The sequence below is a fragment of the Oryctolagus cuniculus genome, chromosome X (genome assembly GCF_051225735.1).
Source record: "Oryctolagus cuniculus isolate XC-2025 breed Fujian yellow rabbit chromosome X, ASM5122573v1, whole genome shotgun sequence".
In the NCBI taxonomy this organism is placed as follows: domain Eukaryota; kingdom Metazoa; phylum Chordata; class Mammalia; order Lagomorpha; family Leporidae; genus Oryctolagus; species Oryctolagus cuniculus.
Window position 1 is genome coordinate 11,184,181 of NC_142888.1, and position 13,293 is coordinate 11,197,473.

The 13,293-nt window shown below is 39.8% G+C and overlaps 1 long non-coding RNA gene across 4 annotated transcripts in view; it reads left to right on the forward strand.

The window, feature by feature from the left end:
- The window catches only part of LOC149119555 (uncharacterized), a 227,875-nt gene that overhangs the window by 62,149 nt on the left and 152,433 nt on the right, over positions 1-13,293 (forward strand). For 2 of the 4 annotated variants that reach the window (XR_016227736.1, XR_016227737.1), the window contains exon 3: positions 482-613. The exons of the other annotated variants lie outside the window; for them this stretch is intronic. This is a non-coding gene — a long non-coding RNA (uncharacterized LOC149119555). The remainder of the gene's footprint in view (positions 1-481; positions 614-13,293) is intronic. 4 annotated transcript variants of the gene reach the window in all.

Consider the following 13,293-nt stretch of genomic DNA (forward strand, 5'->3'; position numbering starts at 1 on the left):
ACTTTTATGTTTAGTCTTAAAAATATGAATATATTTTAAACTTAGTAATTATCAATTCATATTGGCCACATATCACATATTCAATAGCCACATAGCCACATATACCTAGTTTTTGTCACATTGGATGGTCTGGGCTCAGCCAAAACTGAGCCAGATTCATTAGGCAAGAGAAAGAAATTAAATGTCTTAGAGTAACCTGTTCAATTTTTATGTTTCAGTGCAAAGAAACGCAGATATCTTTTGCATTTTTGGGTATATTATATGCTGTAATTTAGTTCGCCTAAAAGATTTAATGGGTCTATTCCCATAAGTCTTAAGACACTGCTGTATTAATGGCAGAACTCAGGAATCCTAGACTTCCAGTAGGCTTTGAAATAATATTAATGTTGACTTTTCTGTATAATGAATTGTATACATCTTAATGGATCACTTTTTTGGAGTATTCACATAAGAGTCACTGGATATTCTTTCTCCATTTCAGAAGTCCTGCTTTCTTTATTTCAAAGAGAGTGCATTTGAGCTAATGAACTGAAATCACAAAACACTGTAAAGTCTTATTCTCTCAGGAATGCAGCAGTATTCACATCTCTTCTTACAGTTTCTCAGGATCCAGGTAATTAACCTTTTTCCACTGAGCCTGAGGGATTCATATCTATGGGGCAATTAGTTTCTTTAAAACTTTTATAATTCTGTGGTATCTATTTGCCAGAACCTAGATTGACATATGTTCAGAGTTTTAAAACTGAAATGACAGCTGTGGCATACAATAGTGATATTAATGGATTACTGAAATAAAGTCTGGAAATCCATGAACATTGTAGTTGTTTTGTGTAATCCTATTAGCCAGAAATGTAATAAAAATGTAGATTGATTATGAATATTTGTATTTAACATATATATTATAAATATACCTATAAATATGAATATAAAGAATGTGCAAAAAGAAAGCCTAATTAAATTTCTTCACTTGAAGTTTTTGATAATTAGAAACAGTTCAGGTGATAAACGATGTCAAATGAAGCAGCTTACTGAGAAGCTACAGAAATGTTGAAAGAATGTTATTTATAAAGTGAATAATAGTTTCTTTTGTAGCAGTGAGTAACATTGGCTTGAGAAGGAACTTTAGTAACATTTTGATCAGTTAGACAAGATTGGACTTTGCTTTGTTAACTACTATAATAAATGAATTGTTATCCCAAGAGAATAAAAAAAGTATGCTTTCATACTAAGTACCATAGAGAGACAAAACCAGTTTTTGGGATATCCTAACCTTCCTTCACTGAGTTTACACAGAATTTTGGGGTTAATCTTGCTACCCACTGGATGTCACTGTTGCTGCACCAAAAATGTCAAGTATTCAAGCATTTTTTTCAGTCCCCCAAAAGGCACATAAGGAAGCTTCAATTAAGAATATCGGTGATAATGTTATGAGATGGAATAGAGAGGACCAATAGCTCAGTTTTCAGATTGATAAAATATCAGTCTGTATTATTCTTGATTTTCACCACAATGACAGTCGATAAAGCACTTTCATGTTGAAACTAGAGACTCTAGTGAAGTGACCCAGAGCTGTCTTTGATAGCACGGGGATGTTTTCATCATTCTGAAGCAGGACAGATGTTTTTACATCTGTTCCTTCTTGTCCCAATGAGGGTTGAAAGGAGTCTTGCTTGATTGAGTCCCTTTAGATAAGGAATATGGAAATTATATTTTTTAACCTTGGTGTGTCTGGACTGCTAACTAACAAATGGAAGAAAATGTCTTTCTTTTGATGATTCATTTGTGAAAGTTTTCCATTCCAATGGTAATTACTCTAGAGCTGTCAAATCTCAAGAACTGAGAATATAGCTTTTGTTACTGAAATTGTTCTCTTTTATTTACATCTGGTCAGTTCAAATGCTGTCACTTAATGATGTGTGATATGCCAAAGCATTGGAATCACAAAAGAGTTCTGGTCTTTGAAATCATAGTTTCAAAAGAATTAAAGTCATGTGGAGCTTATAGGGGGTGATTTGGGTTTGAAGTGTTAGGATTAGAAATTAACATATTTACGTTTATAAGGTGATGCTTCCTGTCTAGTGCTGGCTTTATTTATATTTCTAATACATGCTGTATTTAAGAGATTCAGAGAGAATATTCTGTTCTCTGTTAAACTTCTGGAGAGCATGTTGATTTTTCCTTGTTCCTTCAGCATCTTCAGTGCCCAGCATGGTGTCAGTTGTACAGTAGACATTCAGTAATGTTGGTTGGAATGGGTTTGATGGTGTGCTAAGTGAGAGACTATGAAGATGAACTAGTAGCTATCTCTTAAAGCTGTAGAGAGCTTATGATCTAGATGTAGAGAAGACATACTGAAAATAAACACAAGACTTCTTTTATAGAATTATTAATAAGTGTGCTTTGATATTTACTTTATCAGTTAATGGCACTCGCCTATATGTGGGAATCTTATGGAAGGTGTTAAAATTTAAAGGGAAGTAACATGTTGAGAGGTAACATAGGGTGAAAGCATCAGATTCATCTACATTAAAATATGTAGAATGATTTTAAATGTTATCTTTGTTTATGTGGGTTTCTTAATTGCTTTGTGTGATTACTTGATAAGGGAAGATTTTGCTACTCAAAGGGAGGTCTGTGGACAATATCACTAACATCACTTTTAGCTTGCAAGAAATGCAGAACCTCCAGGCCCTGCCTCAGGCCTGTCGAATCAGAATCTGCTTTGTTACAAGACCCCTAGGTGGTTCCTGTGCTTACTGCAGTTAGAGAAGCACTGATTTAAGGGTGTCTGTTATGTTAGTCATAAGTGAAGGGCGCATGATGGTCTTTGCTTAGAAGAGAACAGAATTTTTTTGTCAGAGTGGTAAGTACTTAAAATGCTTTTTACTAGAGAATGATTAATGAAGGGAAACAATAAAAATGTTGTGAGTGAAATTTTTTTAACTTTTATTTAATAAATACAAATTTCCAAAGTATAGTTTATGGATTACAGTGGCCTTTCCCCCCCATAACTTCCCTCCCACCCACAACCCTCCCATCTCCCACTCCCTCTCCCCTTCCATTCACATCAAGATTCATTTTCAATTCTCTTTATATACAGAAGATCAGTTTAGTATAAATTAAGTAAAGATTTCAACAGTTTGCACCCACACAGAAACACAAAGTGTAAAATACTGTTTGAGTACTAGTTATAGCATTAATTCACATTGGACAACACATTAAGGACAGAGATCCCACATGAGGAGTAAGTGCACAGTGACTCTTGTTGACTTATCAAATTGACACTCTTGTTTACGGCGTCAGAAATCTCCCTAGGCTCTTGTCATGAGTTGCCAAGGCTATGGAAGCCTTTTGAGTTCGCCGACTCAGATCTTATTTAGACAAGGTCATAGTCAAAGTGGAAGTTCCCTCCTCCCTTCAGAGAAAGGTACCTCCTTCTTTGATGGCCCGTTCTTTCCACTGGGATCTCACTTGCAGAGATCTTTCGTTTAGGTCTTTTTTTTTTTTTTTTTTGCCAGAGTGTCTTGGCTGTGAGTGAAATTATTATGAAATAGTTAGGAGAAGGTTTACCAGCACATGGAGGGGGCCATTTTGAATTGGCCAAGAAATGGAAAAAGTCAACAAGTGCAGACTGATCCCTGCTTCTCTCCAGCTGCTTAATTTGCATAGTGAGGCTGTTCTGTTGATTCTCCAAGATCAGATGAACCTTGCTGATTTTTCCTTTATTCCCCCGTCCCCAGCCCTGGAGACAACAATAGCTCAGATTTTGCTTTATTGCCAGATGCTTCTTTGGGAAAAGATTTGCTCACTTTGTGTAGTATTTTACATATTAACTTGCCTCCTCCCAGAAATTATTTCCACAATGAGATGACCAAGGACCTGTGGATTGTGCAGAACCTTTGCTCGACAGGATGCCTGTGAGCGGAGATGCACAGATGGGCTGGGATGAGCTTAATTCATTATTGCACACACATTACAGCTTTGTTTATTATTAATGACAGGCAGACATTTTCCTTAGCTTTGAAACTGAATAAAGCAATAACCCTACCATAAGGGAGACAGGAATTGGAAGATAATAAATATTTATCACCAAATCTCTCACTTTCCTAGCAACCACAAATGCAGGAGGAAATGAGTGTCTAATTTTTTGGAGAGCCAGTACCAGGAAAACAAAAGCTTAAAAAATTTCATTAATCAAGCAGATTGATTGCTATGGGTTCTAGAAATCTCAATACTTTAATAGAGGGAGATGCAATGATTGAGCACAGTTGAGACACTTGGAGACTCGCAATCTTGGCCAGATGCCACTTGTAAAAATGACTCTCATCTATCAGGAGTATTAAATAATACAATCTGGTGGCTCTGTACACAGAACAGTATTTTGTTTGTTTTACTGGACTGAATACACAGTACAGCAACAAAACCATAAAACTGCATTGCCTCACAGAGCAAGTTGAGTTCATTTCAGGGAATTTACTAAAACACAGGAATTGTGTTTGAAGATTATATATGTAAATATAGATGTGTTATACATACTTTTTGCACTTTCTATGGCATGCGATGGTGACCTGGAAGGAGCTCAAGATGTTTAAACTGTGTTAGAAGAATGGCTAAGCTCCTTTGGGCCAAGAATCAATTCTCCCTGTTGCTTCTCTGCCTAATACTACATAGGAAAAAAAAAACACCACCCAGAACTACTATAGGTTTTAAGTCCATCACTAAAACCAGTAATCTCTGTCACTTTGAACAAGTTGGTTTGTTCCTCTGGAACTTAGTTTACTCTTGATAAATGATGGAATGGACTCGGGTTTCCTGAGGCCCCATATTGTATTAGAATTCTAACTGTACAACTCTATTGCTATTCTTGGTTTTCTCATCAGAACCCTCATCCTTCAATACCTGTATAACTTGGGTGTCCAAACCATAACAGATTTATTTTTTATAGTATTTTCTTTTAAGACTTATTTATTTGAAAGGCAGAATTAGAGGCAGAGAGTGAGAGCAAGAGTGCATGTACTTCCATCTGCTGCTTCATTCCCTACATGGTTACAATGGGTGGAGCTGGGCTGATCCGAAGCCAGGGGCCAGGAGCTTCTTCCGGATCTCCACGTGGGTGCAGAGGCCCAAGGACTTGGGCCATCTTGTGCTTTCCCAGGCCATAGCAGAGAGCTAGAACGGAAGTAAAGCAGCTGGCACTTTGAACCGGCACCCGTATGGGATGCCAGCACTGCAGGTGGCAACTTCACCTGCTATGCCACAATGCTAGCCTCTAATTTTACTCTTTTCTAACTTTGTTTTAATTCAGCTCAACTATAGTTTCTATAGTTTCACATTCATCAGTAAACCATGACATCACCACAATTTGGCATCTTTCTGGATGGATACATAATAACTTTAGTTAGGGCAAACAGCACCACCGCTAATGGTATCCCAGTGAATTTTCTTTGTGGCTGTTGGGTGGCTTTAGTGTGATTCATGCTTTGGGGCTAGGTTCTCAATGAGTGAAGAAATCCTTAGGAAAGCATCCTATGACTTTGTCAGTGAAGAAAGGGAAGACAAATGGGAAGATGGATAGAGTTGAGATGCAAACATGGTCCATTAATTTTTTTTTTTTGACAGGTAGAGTGGACAGTGAGAGAGAGAGACAGAGAGAAAGGTCTTCCTTTTGCCGTTGGTTCACCCTCCAATGGCCGCCGCGGCCGGCGCGCTGCGGCCAGCGCACCGCGCTGATCCGATGGCAGGAGCCAGGAGCCAGGTGCTTTTCCTGGTCTCCCATGGGGTGCAGGGCCCAAGCACCTGGGCCATCCTCCACTGCACTCCCTGGCCACAGCAGAGAGCTGGCCTGGAAGAGGGGCAACCGGGACAGAATCCGGCGCCCCAACCGGGACTTAACCATCTTGTTTGGTGGTGTTTTTTTTTTTTTTGTTTTATTTAATAAATATAAATTTCCAAAGTACAGCTTTTAGATTAAGTGGCTTCATCCCCATAACTTCCCTCCCACCCACAACCCTCCCATCTCCCACTCCCTCTCCCATTCCATTCACATCAAGATTCATTTTCAATTATCTTTATATACAGAAGATCAATTCAGTATATATTAAGTAAAGTTTGCACCCACACAGAAACACAAAGTGTAAAGTACAAACACAAAGTGTTTGAGTACTAGTTATAGCATTAATTCACATTGTACAACACATTAAGGACAGAGATCCTATGTGGGGAGTAAGTGCACAGTGACTCCTGTTGTTGACTTAAAAATTGACACTCTTGTTTATGGCATCAGTAATCTCCCTAGGCTCTTGTCATGAGTTGCCAAGGCTATAGATGCCTTTTGAGTCCGCCGACTCAGATCTTAGTTACACAAGGTCATAGTCAAAGTGGAAGTTCTCTCCTCCCTTCAGAGAAAGGTACCTCCTCCTTTGATGGCCTGTTTCTTTCTACTGGGATCTCACTCACAGAGATCTTTCATTTAGGTACTCTTTTTTTTTTTTTTTGCCAGAGAGTCTTGGCTTTCCATGCCTAACATACTCTCATGGGATCTTCAGCCAGATCCAAATGCCTTGAGGGCTGATTCTGAGGCCAGAGTGCTGTTTAGGGCATCTGCCATTCTGAGTCTGCTGTGTATCCCGCTTCCAATGTTGGATCGTTCTCTCCCTTTTTTATTCTATCAGCTAGTATTAGCAGGCACTAGTCTAGTTTATGTGATCCCTTTGAATCTTAATCCTTTCATTATGATCAATTGTGAACAGAAATTGATCACTTTGACTAGTGAGATGGCATTGGTACATGCCACCTTGATGGGATTGAATTGGAATCCCCAGGCATATTTCTTTCTTTCTTTTTTTTTTTGTTTGTTTTTTGACAGGCAGAGTGGACAGTGAGAGAGAGAGACAGAGAGAGAAAGGTCTTCCTTTGCCGTTGGTTCACCCTCCAATGGCCGCCGCTGCAGCCGGCGCACCGCGCTGATCCGATGGCAGGAGCCAGGATCCAGGTGCTTTTCCTGGTCTCCCATGGGGTGCAGGGCCCAAGCACCTGGGCCATCCTCCACTGCACTCCCTGGCCATAGCAGAGAGCTGGCCTGGAAGAGGGGCAACCGGGACAGAATCCGGCGCCCCGACCGGGACTAGAACCCGGTGTGCCGGCACCGCAAGGTGGAGGATTAGCCTATTGAGCCACGGCGCCGGCCAACCCCAGGCATATTTCTAATTCTACCGTTTGTGCAAGTCCGATTGAGCATGTGCCGAACTCCTCCCTCTCTTATTCCCACTCTTATATTTAACAGGGATCACTTTTCAGTTAAATTTAAACACCTAAGAATAATTGTGTGTTAATTACAGAGTTCAACCAATAATATTAAGTAGAACAAAAAATACTAAAAGGGATAAAGTATTAAGTTGTTCCTCAACAGTCAGGACAAGGACTGATCAAGTCACTGTTTCTCATAGTGTCCATTTCACTTCAACAGGTTTCCTTTTTGGTGCTCGGTTGTCACCAATCAGGGAGAACATATGATATTTGTCCCTGTGGGACTGGCTTATTTCACTCAGCATGAAGTGCTCCAGATTCCTCCATTTTGTTGCAAAAGACGGGATTTCATTTTTTTTTTTTACTGCTGAATAGTATTCTATAGAGTACATGTCCCATAATTTCTTTATCCAGTCTACTGTTGATGGGCATTTAGGTTGATTCCAAGTCTTAGCTATTGTGAATTGAACTGCAATAAACATTAAGGTGCAGACAGCTTTTTTGTTTGCCAGTTTAATTTCCTTTGGGTAAATTCCAATGAGTGGGATGGCTGGGTTGTATGGTAGGGTGATATTCAGGTTTCTGAGGAATCTCCAGACTGACTTCCATAGTGGCTTTACCAGTTTGCATTCCCACCAACAGTGGGTTAGTGTCCCTTTTCCCCCACATCCTCACCAGCATCTGTTGTTGGTAGATTTCTGAATGTGAGCCATTGTAACTGGGGTGAGGTGAAACCTCATTGTGGTTTTGATTTGCATTTTCCTGATGGCTAGAGATCCTGAACATTTTTTCCTGTGTCTGTTGGCCATTTGGATTTCCTCTTTTGAAAAATGTCTATTGAGGTCCTTGGCCCATCTCTTAAGTTGGTTGTTTGTTGTTGTGGAGTTTCTTGATCTCTTCGTAGATTCTGGTTATTAACCCTTTATCTGTTGCATAGTTTGTAAATATTTGTTCCCATTCTGTCGGTTGCCTTTTCAATTTGCTGACTGTGTCTTTTGTAGTACAGAAACTTCTCAATTTGATGCAATCCCAAATGTTAATTTTGGCTTTGACTGCCTGTGCCTCTGTCGTCTTTTCCAAGAAGTCTTTCCTTGTGCCTATATCTTACAGGGTTTCTCCAATGTTCTCTAATAATTTGATGGTGTTGGGTTGTAGATTTAGATCTTGAATTCATGTTGAGTGAATTTTTGTGTAAGGTGAAAGGTAGGGGTCTTGCTTCATGCTTCTGCACGTGGAAATCCAGTTTTCCCAGCACCATTTATTGAATAGACTGTCCTTGTTCCAGGAATTGGTTTTAGATCCTTGATCAAATATAAGTTGGCTGTAGATGTTTGGATTGATTTCCGGTGTTTCAATTCTGTTCCATTGGTCTATCCATCTGTTTCTGTACCAGTGCCATGCTGTTTTGATTACAACTGCCCTGTAGTATGTCCTGAAATCTGGTATTGTGATGCCTCCAGCTTTGTTTTTGTTGTACAAAATTGCTTTAGCTATTCAAGGTCTCCTGAATCTCCATATGAATTTCAGTATCTTTTTTTCCAGATCTGAGAAGAATGTCTTTGGTATTTTGATTGGTATCGCATTGAATCTGTAAATTGCTTTTAAGAGAATGGACATTTTGATGATATTGATTCTTCCAGTCCATGAACATGGAAGATTTTTCCAGTTTTTGGTATCCTCTTCTATTTCTTTCTTTAAGGTTTTGTAATTTTCATCGTAGAGTTCTTTAACGTCCTTGGTTAAGTTTATTCCAAGGTATTTGATTGTTTTTGTAGCTATTATGAGTGGGATTGATCTAAGAAGTCCTTTCTCAGCTGTAGCATTGCCTGTGTATACAAAGGCTGTTGATTTTTGTGCATTGATTTTATATCCTGCTACTTTGCCAAACTCTTCTATGAGTTCCAGTAGTCTCTTAGTAGAGTTCTTTGGATTCCCTAAATAAAGAATCCTATCATCTGCAAAGAGAGATAGTTTGACTTCTTCCTTCCCAGTTTGTATCCCTTTAATTTCTTTTGCTTGTCTAATTGCCGAACAATATTGCAGAACAATATTGAATAGCAGTGGTGAGAGTGGGCATCCCTGTCTGGTACCAGATCTCAGTGGAAATGCTTCCAACTTTTCCCCATTCAATAGGATGCTGGCCGTGGGTTTTTCATAAATTGCTTTAATTGTATTGAGGAATGTTCCTTCTATACCCAGTTTGCTTAGAGTTTTCATCATGAAAGGGTGTTGAATTTTATTGAATGCTTTCTCTGCATCTATTGAGATAATCATATGGTTTTTCTTCTGCAATTTGTTAATGTGGTGTATCACATTGATTGATTTGTGCACATTGAACCATCCCTGCATGCCAGGGATAAATCCCACTTGGTCTGGGTGGATGATCTTTCTGATGTGTTGTTGCATTCTATTAGCCAGATTTTTATTGAGGATTTTTCCATCTATGTTCATCAGGGATATTGGTCTGTAATTCTCTTTCAATGCTGCATCTTTTTCCGGCTTAGGGATTAAGGTGATGCTGGCTTCATAGAAAGTATTTGGGAGGATTCCTTTTTTTTCTTTCTTTCTTTTTGACAGAGTGGACAGTGAGAGAGAGAGAGAGAGAGAGAGAGAGAGAGAGAGAGAGAGAGAGAGAGAAAGGTCTTCTCTTTCCGTTGGTTCACCCTCCAATGGCTCCTGCGGCTGGCGTGCTGCGGCCGGCGCACCACGCTTATCTGAAGCCAGGAGCCAGGTGCTTCTCCTGGTCTCCCATGTGGATGTAGGTCCCAAGCACTTGGGCCATTCTCCACTTGATTCCCGGGCTGCAGCAGAGAGCTGGACTGGAAGAGGAGCAACCGGGACAGAACTGGCGCCCCAACTGGACTAGAACCCAGTGTGCTGGTGCCACAGGTGGAGGATTAGCCTATTGAGCCATGGCGCCGGGCAGATCCCCTCTTTTTCGATTGTTCTGCATAGTTTGAGAAGAATTGGAGTTAGTTCTTCTTTAAATTCTGGTAGAATTCAGCAGTGAATCCATCTGGCCCTGGGCTTTTCTTTGTTGGGAGGGGCTTTATTACTGGTTGAATTTCTGTCTCAGTTATGGGTCTGTTTATGTTTTCTATGTCTTAATGTTTCAATTCAGGTAGGCTGCATGTGTCCAGGAATCTATCCATTTCTGATAGATTTCTCTGTTTGTTGGCATACAACTCTTTGTTGTAATTTCTGATGATTCTTTTTGTTTCTGTGATATCTGTTGTTAGTTTCCTTTTTCATCTCCGATTTTATTGATTTGGGAGAAAAGTAGAGAAAAGTCTCTACTTTTTTTAGTTGGGCCAATGGTGTGTCATTTTTGTTTATTTTTTTTTTTAAATCTTCATTTGGCTGATCTTTTGTTATTTTTTTGATTCAATTCTGAGATTTCTTCTCTGATTCTAGTTATTTCTCTTCTACTGGTTTCGGGTCTAGTTTTCTGCAGTTTTTCTAGATCCTTAAGATGCATTGAAAGCTAATTTATTTGGTGCCTTTCCAATTTCTTGATGTAGGCACCTATTGCTATAAACTTTCCTTTCAACACTGCTTTTGCTGTATCCCTAAGTTTTGATATGTTGTGCTGTTATCCTCATTTACTTCCACTAAATTTTTGGTTTCTCTTCTGATTTCTTCTATGACCCAGTGTTCATTCAGGAGTGTGTTTTTCAGTCTCCATGTGTTTGCATATGCTCTAGGGATTCCTGAGTTGCTCATTTCCATGCTTCATTCCGCTGTGGTCTGAGAAGCTGCATGGTATGATTCCAATTCTTTTGAATTTGCTGAGACTTGCTTTATGGCCTAGTATGTGGTCAATCCTAGAGTAGGTTCCATATACTGCTGAGAAGAATGTAAATTCTTTAAGTGTAGGAGAAAAAGTTCTGTATATATCTGTTAGATCCATTTGGGCAATAGTGTCGATTAAATCTGCTGTTTCCTTGTTGATCTTTTGTCCAGTTGATCTGTCTGTTCCTGAGATGGAGTATTGAAGTCCCCCAGTACTATTGTATTGGAGTCTAAGTATCCCTTTAAGTCCCTTAACATATCTTTTAAATAAACTGGTGCCCTGTAATTAGGTGCATATATGTTTATAATAGTTATATCTTCCTGTTGAATTGATCTCTTAATCATTATACAGTGCCCCTCTTTGTCTCTATTAACAGTTTTTGTGTTAAAGTTTATTTTGTCTGATATTAAGATGGCTACTGTAGCTCTTTTGTGGTTTCTGTTGGCATGGAATATCTTTTTCCAACCTTTCACTTTTAGTCTACATGCATCTTTGTTGGAAAGATGTGTTTCTTGTAAGCAGCAAATAGATGGGTTTTGTTCCTTAATCCATTCAGCCAGTCTGTGCCTTTTAACTGGAGAGTTGAGGCCATTAACGTTCAATGTGACTATTGATAAGTAGTAACTTTGCCCTGCCATTTCCCAAAGATATTTCTAATATATGCTTTGAACTTCCAGTGATCTTTTGCTGTGAGGTTTCTTTCCTTTACCTTCTTTCGTATTGATGACCATGATTCTGTGTTTCTGTGTGTAACACAACTTTAAGCATCTTTTGCAGGGCTGACGAGTGCCGACAAATTCTTTCAATATATTTTTTTTTTTGACAGGCAGAGTGGACAGAGAGAGAGACAGAGAGAAAGGTCTTCCTTTGCCGTTGGTTCACCCTCCAATGGCCGTCACGGCCAGCGCGCTGCGGCCGGCGCACCGCGCTGATCCGATGGCAGGAGCCAGGTGCTTCTCCTGGTCTCCCATGGGGTGCAGGGCCCAAGTACTTGGGCCATCCTCCACTGCCTTCCCGGGCCACAGCAGAGAGCTGGCCTGGAAGAGGGGCAACCGGGACAGAATCCGGCGCCCCGACTGGGACTAGAACCCAGTGTGCTGGGCCGCAAGGTGGAGGATTAGCCTAGTGAGCCGTGGTGCCAGCCATAATTCTTTCAATTTCTGTTTGCTATGAAAGGTCTTTATTTCGGCTTCATTCACAAATGAGAGCTTTGCAGGGGCTGGCAGTTTTTCTCTTAGTACCTGGGCTATGTCTCGCCATTCCCTCCTAGCCTGTAGGGTTTCTGATGAGAAGTCTGCTGTGAGTCTAATTGGAGATCCTCTGAGAGTAATCTGATGTTTCTCTCTTGCACATTTTAGAATCTTTTATGTTTCACTGTTGTGAGTTTAATTACAACGTGTCGTGGTGAGAATCTCTTTTGGTCACGTTTATTAGGGGTTCTATGAGCTTCCCGTACTAGGATGTCTCTGTCCTTCTCCAAACCTGGGAAGTTTTCTGCTAGTATCTCACTAGAAAGGCCTCCTAATCCTTTCTACCTCTCCATGCCTTCAGGAACTCCTAGAACCTGAATGTTGGGTTTTTAATAGTATCCTGTAGATTCCCCACAATATTTTTTAGATTCCTAGTTTCCTCTTCTTTTCTTTGGTTTGACTGTATACTTTCCTGTGCTCTGTCTTCCAAGTCTGATATTCTCTCCTGCTTCACTCATTCTGTTTTTAAGGCTCTCAAATGCATTTGTCATTTCATCTGTTGAATTTTTCATTTCATTTTGATTTCTCTTCAATATCACAATTTATGTTCTACTAGATTACTCATTTCATTTTGATTCCTCCTTAAGATTTCATTTTCACTAGAGAGATTTTCTATCCTGTCCGGTAAGGATTTCTTTAGTTCAAGAATTTGTTTTTGAGAGCTTCTAGATGTTCTTATCATAAATTTTTTGAAATCTGTATCTTGCATTTCTTCTATCTCATCATCTTCATAATCTTGAATTGGAGTGCCATGTTCATTTGGGCGCATCATAATGTCTTCCTTGTCCTTGTTTCCTTGGTCTCTGCATTTGTTGCTTGGCATTTTGAAGATATTCTTTGGTTTCTTCTTTTTTTTCCCTTCCTGTGGTGGCTTTTCTCATTATACTATGAGTCTAGATTAAGTGGACTGTCTGCTTTTGGTGGATCTTTAGAGGCTTGTGATGGGTGTCACCAGACAGTTCTATTCAGTTCTTAAGGGTTAAGGGTGTGCCAAAGGTGACACAC